Source organism: Cebus imitator, unplaced genomic scaffold, assembly GCF_001604975.1.
Source record: "Cebus imitator isolate Cc_AM_T3 unplaced genomic scaffold, Cebus_imitator-1.0 Scaffold543, whole genome shotgun sequence".
Classification (NCBI taxonomy): Eukaryota; Metazoa; Chordata; class Mammalia; order Primates; family Cebidae; genus Cebus; species Cebus imitator.
In genome coordinates this window covers 1238319-1245662 of record NW_016107858.1, presented here as the reverse complement: position 1 = coordinate 1245662, position 7344 = coordinate 1238319, and the positions used below count along the sequence as shown (strand labels likewise).

Genomic DNA, 7344 nt, shown 5'->3' with positions numbered 1-7344 from the left:
TTTTAGTAAAGACGGGGTTTCACCATGTTGACCAGGATGGTCTTGATCTCTTAACCTCGTGATCCACCTGCCCGGCCTCCCAAAGTGCTAGGATTACAGGCGTGAGCCACCGGGCCCAACCTCTTCTAAGCTGTCTTATAAAGCAATACTATAAAATTAAATAGATAAAAGTTACATAGGCTATCAAGATTGTTTGCTGGTGGTAATTTTTAAGCTTGATTCTGAATAGACTTAATAAGAAGGGCACCTGGAAAAGGTGGCTCACATTTTGCTCTTTAAGGTATCTTGAAATTATAGGCTTACTCTCCCAAAATTTCAAAAGGCCTACAACTTTGGCTGTTAAGAGCAAAGTAGTGGTAAAAGCTTTTAGGATCATTTCAAAAAGCAAGATTTCATAGTTTTCCCTCTCAAATGGCTCCCTGATATACTTGCAGATAGAAGGCAAAGGGAAAACCAGGAAAAAAATAGATAAGTACTGCATCCATTGGGCTTCCTGCCTACTTTCCCTGTTCTAAAGAAGACACACCATCCTGCATCTGTAGATGGGGAAGCGCTTCCTTTAAACAGTTGAAGGGTACCGTCTGGCGCAATTCCAAAAACTTGTAGTGTTTGTAGTGTGGGAATTTCTCCAAGTTCAACTAAAGTTTCAGGTATCATAGCACAGACTGAGAGATAGGTATCGGAGGTGGCTGAGCTGGAAAAATTCCGGAAAGCAGTCATTTAAGTCTAGGTGGCCAAGATTGGGGCATCTTCTAACTACAGTAGAGAGATCTGATTTCTGGAGATTCTTTCCGTGGCCGCTAAGATTCAGCTGGGTGATAATCTTTGACACACGCGCAGCAGCCACCTGCACGTGCTTCTCAGTGAAATCAAACCACCAGGAGAGGTTCAGCTCATCCCGTCTGGAACAGCCGCTTAGCAAAGTCTGCAGGGCAAATTCAGAGAATCCAGAACACCCACAAAGGTTAAGTGGCACTAAATTTGAGTTTTGTGCGAGACGATTGGCAATGGGATCCGACAGCCGCAGGCCTTCCGGGCTTAGATTCTGCAACTTGGAACGCCGAGACAGAATGCCCTGAGGGTGGACACTTCAGTAACTGAGATCGCCGGGTCCATGTGCTGCACATGAAAAGGGCTGAAATGTTCAGCCAATGGCTGGTCCATAAGCGGTCCTGGGCAGCGGAAGGCAATCGCCGCTTGAGACAGCAACTGACCAGTCACATTTGGGTGCAGATTTTTACCTGTGAGGTCTAAGGTTTGCCATAGAGACTCGTCAAACGCTAGGCGATACCACCTCTTACAAACACCAGAGACCCTGAGCAGCTCAGGGAGGCACAGACAGGAAAAGATCCCCAAAAGCAGCTCATCCGGAAGGGAGTCCCATGAAACACCTGGAAAGCTCTCTCAATTTAGCTTAGGCCTGCGGATAATCACGAAGCCTTTGCTCTTCAGCGGTTTCCTTGGGGGGCTGTGCGGGAGGCCCAGGTTTGAGAGCAGTTCCTGGGGGATGTTCTCACTGTCGGGCTCCTCTTTCTCCAGGGCGGAGACCCCCATGCCGAGAGCAGTTCAGAAGTCCTGCGAGAATCCTACCCCCACGTGAAGCTAGCGGCAACGTTGCTACTCAGGTCTGGAATCTCCTGGAGGTGCTTCCTGTGCATAGCGTCCGCAGGTTCGGGAGCTTAAGATACGTGCATTTTTAACAGCACCTGGAAAAAAAAATATGTGCATTAATTGCAGAGCTGCCGTCGTCCCGGATTCGGATTCCGGCTTTGGCGTGCAGCGGCGCAGAGGGTGCTGCTCGGGCCCCCCTTTTAACTATTATAGCATTATATTTTTTACTTTTTTATATACTTTGCTTCACTTTTTTCTTTCTATATTTCTTATTGTATTTAAGTTGCTTCTATTCTTTTGTCATTACTTTAAAAATTGCAGTCTTAGTCTTTAATTTGTTAAACGTAGTGATAATTGATACCCTTATCCTCATCCTGGGCAGTATATGGATGTTGGAATACTTTCGGTTCATTTAGTCTCACTCTATATTATATACTTTTATCATTTATTAAGTCTAAGTATTAATATTCTTAAGCCCCAGAAGACTAGACATATGTTTTGTATAGTTACTTTAGATTTAGCAACATATGTGCTGCTATCTGGCTCTTTCTATGTCTCTGAATTTTTATATGTAATCATGGTGCTTCTGCCTGAGAAACATCTTATAGAATTTCCTTTTGTGTTGGTCTGCTTATGAAAAACTGTTTCAGCTCTTCTTCTCTGAAAGTGTCTCCATTTTGCTTTAATTATTGGAAATTAATTTTACTAAGTATGTAATTCTAGGAGGCAGTTATTTTCTTTCCGCATTTTGAAGATATTTGCATTTGATTATCGCTTTTCAGAAGGCAGCCAATTGTCTAACTTTTGCTTATTTGAATATAATCTTCCTTTTTTTCTTCTGAGTGTTTTTTGTCTTTACTATTTTTGTCTTTATTTGTTTAGTTTCTGCAGTTTTACTATTCTGTCTTTAGCTATGGATTTCTCTTTATTTATCTTGTTCCACTGGCTGGCCTTCTATAATCTGTTGATTTTTTAGTTCCATTTTGTCTGGAAAGCTCTCAAATATTATCTCTTCAATATTAATACTTAGACCTAATAAATGATAACAGACTTTATTGCCTTTATTTTCTTTCTCTTCGACTTTTGAGCCTCTAACTGAAACTAAGATAGACTGTCTCACTCTGTTATATTTTTGTGTTTGTGCATTAAATATGATTTTTCTCCTTGTTATATATTCTGCATTTTTTTCTTCTTCCCCATCTCCCACTTTACTAGTTCTCCTTTCAGCTGTGACTGTTCTGTTAAACTCTTCCATTGAACACTTAATTTTGTTTAATTTTTTTTTCAGAATTTCTATTTGCCTCTCTCTAAATCTATTGTCATTTTTTTGTTATTCTCAATTTGTGTGTAAATTGTTAGCAAAACCCTTTTCTCCTTCTGCATGATAATTTGACGTTTAATTAACTTTCTAGCTCTGTCCACCTAGAGCCTCCTAATGACAAATGTTAACCATGTTACTAAGCAATACTGCATATCATAAGAAAGACTGCTGACTGATGGACTACACTTGAACTGGGCAAACTAAGTACCTGGAAGAAGCTGGACTTTGAGCTTCTCTGAATGCAGTGGGCCTATAACTTGCATAAACCTTGCATAGGATTGGAAACTACTCTGTTAAATTCTTATAAGAGTTAAAGGCTCCAGGATGGTGCCACATGCACCTCGGCTGTCCCCAGGTAGACAGTGAGGGGTGGAGAGCCAACAGACTATCTCTTGCATACTGTGTGGACTGCTGCTTCAGAGACTGCTCCTACAGAAATATCGTGTCTGATGCTGCCCTGCTAGCAAGCTATAGTTCTAATCCTATGTCTTTCTGATTAGAGGGGTGCCAGGTATGGCCTCTGAGAGTCTTGTGAACCTGAATGTTAAGTTGAAGCTAAGAAAACATCCGAGTGGGCAAAACTCTTCCAAATTTTTGTTTCGTGAATAACATAGGCATCATTGTTTTGCATTCTTTCTAATATAGCTAATATTTGGGGGCTTGGTTTCAACTGCCTGATGTGTCTGCTGGTTTTCACACCTCATTTAGTTTCTTTGTGTTCATTATTATTTTTGAGTATGTACCACATCTTGTTATTTGGAAAAATATCTGAATAATTTGAGATCTACAATGAAAGCTTTCTTATCTCGTACCTGGGGGCATTTCCAGCCCAGAGCCACCTTTAACCAGGTAAAAGGTTGTGAAAGGTGCTCTGAACTTTCTATAATCCTAAGATTATAGAAATTTATGATCCTACCTTATTGTAGGAATATTCTTCAACTTCAGCAGATTCTGGTATTCCATTTCTGTCCCATTAGTCGCAGACGGCTGTCAAAACCTATATGCAAGTCAGAAAATGCCCTTTGCCAGAAAATTGTTTCTCTGCTCAGTTACAGCTCTAGGTTCCAGTTTTTCCTTTACTGCAGGCCTCAGAATTCTTCAGTGATAATCATCATCTTGATGTTTTTAAGAATTTTTTTTTCCTATAGCTTACCTAGACAGCTTAGTCACTGTTATCAGAAATGTATCAACTTTTAAAATATACTAAATGCTTAACAATAAAAAGTCATACTTTACTGCTATGACTCTGACTTGAAACTAATTTGATGAGGCCATGAGCTAGAGCACAGATCAGTCCTGCCACCGTGAAACTGTAGGGTCACTGCAAATACAGATTTTATTAGCAAGGCAGAATTTTTCTTTTCCCTCTTAAGTCACCCAGTGATGAGTCGGTTCTAGGCCACAAGATCAAAAACTCCAGTTTCAAAATCTAACAGCCGCCAGCGGGTAATCTCATACATGCTCAGATTTTACTCTGTAAAAGAGGATCAAGTCACATCACATACAATTAAACATGTATTGTTTTCTTAATAGTCTAATAGAGGCTGAGCACGGTAGCTCACGCTTGTAATCCCAGCACTTTGGGAGGCCAAGGTGGGTGGATCACGAGGTCAAGAAATTGAGACCATCCTGGCCAAGGTAGTGAAACCCTGTCTCTACTAAAAATACAAAAATTAGCCGGGCATGGTGGCGAGCGCCTGTAGTCCCAGCTACTCGGAGGCTGAAGCAGGAGAATTGCTTGAACCTGGGAGGCAGAGGTTGCAGTGAGCTGAGGTCACACCACTGCACTCCAGCCTGGCAATAGAGTGAGATTACATCTCAAAAAAAAAAAATTTAATAGAAAGATGCATTTGTGTATATTGGCCAGAAATTGGGCTAAAATTTTCACAAATGAGACTCAAGAATGTTACCATAGGACTATCAGTGCCAACTTTATCTGAATCAGATGGCATAGCCTGATTTCCTCTACAACTGACAGCACATTCTTTGGTGTCTTGGTATTTTTCAGTGTCCTTGAAATTTTTGACTACCCACTAGAGAATAGGTTGACCCATTCTTCATGAGCTAGGTAGAAGGGAAATTCTTACTTTATCTAACCAGTAGATAACAGACAGACTCATTTTGGAGTGATCAAAATGAAAAATAAATTGTGGTTTGGTTCAGTTCCCTTTTGACCAGTATGTTCTTGAAATTTTGAAAACATTTGACTCTTTTTTCTTTTAGTGTTTCAGTGTGGATAATCTCATTTAATCTATTTTCAAGTTCATTTTTCAAGTCAAAATTTGTCAAATATTGGCAATTTCTTTTTTCTTTTTCTTTTTTTTTTTTTTTTGCGGCGGAGTTTCGCTCTTGTTACCCAGGCTGGAGTGCAATGGCACGATCTCGGCTCACCGCAACTTCCGCCTCCTGGGTTCAGGCAATTCCCTTGCCTCAACCTCCTGAGTAGCTGGGATTACAGGCACGCGCCACCATGCCCAGATAATGTTTTGTATTTTTAGTAGAGACGGGGTTTCACCATGTTGACCAGGATGGTCTCGATCTCTTGACCTCGTGATCCACCTGCCTCGGCCTCCCAAAGTGCTGGGATTACAGGCTTGAGCCACCGCGCCCGGCCAATATTGGCAATTTGATATGATTCAAGTTAATATATTGTTTCTATACTACTAACTAGCATGCCCCTGAAACGCTTTGCCAATTTACTCCTATTGACAGTGTATTAAAATATCCATTTTATTTCATTCTTTACAACATGCTATTATCAATAATTTTTAGTTTTCCCAAGCTGGGAAGTGAAAAAGACATTTAATTGTCTTGGTTTTCATTACTGGTTAGTTTGAATTCCTATCCTCTGTTCATTTTTCTATTTATTTTCCTTTCCAGTACCTACTACTTTTTGACATCTTTGTTTAAGCTTTATGTATTTACTTTTGACCTATTAATTGTTGTAATCACCCACTAAAGAGTAAATTCTGGCTGGGGACAGTGGTTCATGCCTATAATCCCAGCACTTTGGAAGATCCTGGTGAATGGATTACTTGAGGCCGGGAGTTTGAGACCAGCCTGGCCAACATGGTGAAACCCCATCCCTTCTAGAAATACAAAAATTGGCTGGGTGTGGTGACGCATGCCTGTGATCCCAGCTACTCAGGATACTGAGACACAAGAATCACTTGAACCCGGGAGGCAGAGGTTGCAGTGAGCCAAGATCGGACCACTGCACTCTAGCCTAGGCGGGAGAACAAGACTCAGTCTAAAAAAAAATAAAAAGACAATAAGTTCCATCAGTGCATGGATTAAGGGATTAAGTCTCATTCACCACTGTATTTTATGTACTCAATATATAATAGTTAAATGAAAAAATAAAATTTAGATTGTAGGGGAGCCCATGAAAGTAGATATTGGCTATCTTCCCACAGATTGACTCCTCTTTTCCTGGTTCTCATGTTTCAAGCTCTGTTAAGCCTGGAGGAGGGCGTTTTGTCTTTACAAAGATACAGCTCCAGATCACCCCTCTGGACCAGTTCCTTAGATCTCAGACTTCCTCTGTTCATGAATAATGGATATATATGATTTCCTGTGAAGTTTCTTTACATGGTGACCATAATGAGTGTTGAGTTTTAGTCCCTGGTCCCCTCACATAATGACTTCAATTCATGACTTTTTGCCATAAGTGGCTATTAAAAAGTTACATCACTTTTTGGACAACTCCTTTTTTTGGTATAATGATGTCACCCCCAAACAAACATGCTATAAGAAATTATATTTCGACATCCTGTTTCAAGCAGACACTATATAGAAGAAAGTATATGAATGAGTGTATAGAGAGGTGGCCAAAGAGGGGCCCCACCCTCTATAATCTGCTTTTTGATGCTCAGGTGAGGACTCTGCAAACCACATCTTTTTTGCTTGCTGGCTTTATTGGTTTCTGACAGTAAGAGGTGTTAAAAGGAGACTGAAAGGCTGGAGGAGGGATGTAGGTATTGCTGCTTCCTGTTTTGCTTCTTGTTTCTCTAGCATCATCCCAGCAATCACAGTTCACCCTGAGCGGGGTTGTTGTTTCCAGTTTCATTTCTTAAATCCCAGAGCCAGCCTCATGGCCCCCTCTCAAAGGCAACAGCATCAGCCAATGGGTACCTCTTCTTCAGAGGTCTGAGTCCCTGAGACACTAGGTACTTCCTCTGAGTTCTGGGGTCACCTGCAACCTCCTTCTCAGAAGCCAGCCTCCCAGTTATGTGGAGCCCTTCTTCCAAGTTACCGGGTTCTAACAACCTAACCCTTTTACCTTTGTTTCTACAAGGGTTGATCACTGCTTCGCTTCCTATACTTACTATCTCTGTGTTTCATCAGTTCCCCTTTTTCTCTTTTTAGACCTCCAATATCTGTTTAATTCTTCTATTAATTCCTTCTGGTAT

The 7344-nt window shown here is 41.0% G+C and overlaps 1 pseudogene; it reads right to left on the bottom strand.

Annotated features, from left to right (window-relative positions):
• LOC108293700 overlaps window positions 1-1658 on the bottom strand; it is a 10482-nt pseudogene extending 8824 nt beyond the window's left edge.
• Between the last annotated feature and the right edge of the window lie 5686 nt (window positions 1659-7344).